Genomic DNA, 1,027 nt, shown 5'->3' with positions numbered 1-1,027 from the left:
CCATAGTACTGTCAATATTCTTAACCTTAACTATTCTAATACTTATACAGTGTATCTCATGTTTTGTGAGCCTTGGAATCGAACTAGGCAAGCCCTTTACCACTGAGTTACACCTCCAACCTTTCATGGTTTAAATTTGTATTTACCTAATGACTTATAATGTCAAGCATCTTCTCATATGCTTTTGTCTCATCCATATATCTTATTTAGTAAATTGTGTATTCAAATCTTTTGTGCATTTTATTACTGAGTTATTTTAGTTTTAATGTGTTCTGAGTGTTCTTTTTTATGTTGGAAAAAAAAAAGTATATGTAGAATTAGACAGCTGGACTCTGTTTAGATGATCCCAATTTTGTTGGCAATATCCAAAACATCATAATCAGGAGCCAGTCGAACATATATGCCTTTTTCTCTCCATCAGGCCTGATCAGGGTGTTAACCTTGGCCACATCAATGCCATAGAGCTTCTTTACAGCTTGTTTGATCTGGTGTTTGTTGGCCTTGCCATCCACAATAAACACAAGTGTGTTGTTGTCTTCAATCTTCTTCATGGCTGACTCAGTGGTCAGAGGGAATTTGATGATGGCATAGTGGTCAAGCTTGTTTCTCCTGAGGCACTCTTCTGAGGATATTTGGGCTGCCTCCAGAGCCGCAATGTCTTGGGTCACCGGAAGGTAGGTGGTGTGTGGATCTTCTTCTTTTTATGACTGTTGACATTCTTCAACACTGGCTTCTTTGCCTTCAAAGCTTTTGCTTTGGTTTCAGCTTTGGGAGGGGCAGGGGCTTCCTTCTTAGCTTTCGGCACCATCTTGGTGAGAAGGCCTGAATGTTCTTAATATTTTTTAATATAAATACTTTAGCAGATACGATTTGAAATATTTTTTCTAATAATGGATTATATTTTTCTCCTCTTAAATGGTGCCTAAAAATAGAAATTCTTAACTTTGATGAAGATTCATTATCTTTTATTTTTATGTATCCTGCTTCTAATTGTTTTATCTTTGATATATTTGCCTAACCCAGGGTC

The 1,027-nt window shown here is 36.7% G+C and overlaps 1 pseudogene; it reads right to left on the bottom strand.

Moving 5' to 3' along the window:
* Positions 1-336: 336 nt before the first annotated feature.
* LOC143387530 (large ribosomal subunit protein uL23 pseudogene) lies at positions 337-808 on the bottom strand (annotated as a pseudogene).
* Positions 809-1,027: the final 219 nt, after the last annotated feature.

Source organism: Callospermophilus lateralis, unplaced genomic scaffold (genome assembly GCF_048772815.1).
Source record: "Callospermophilus lateralis isolate mCalLat2 unplaced genomic scaffold, mCalLat2.hap1 Scaffold_63, whole genome shotgun sequence".
In the NCBI taxonomy this organism is placed as follows: Eukaryota; Metazoa; Chordata; class Mammalia; order Rodentia; family Sciuridae; genus Callospermophilus; species Callospermophilus lateralis.
Note: the sequence above shows the minus strand (reverse complement) of the source record. Positions and strands in the feature narration are given on the sequence as shown.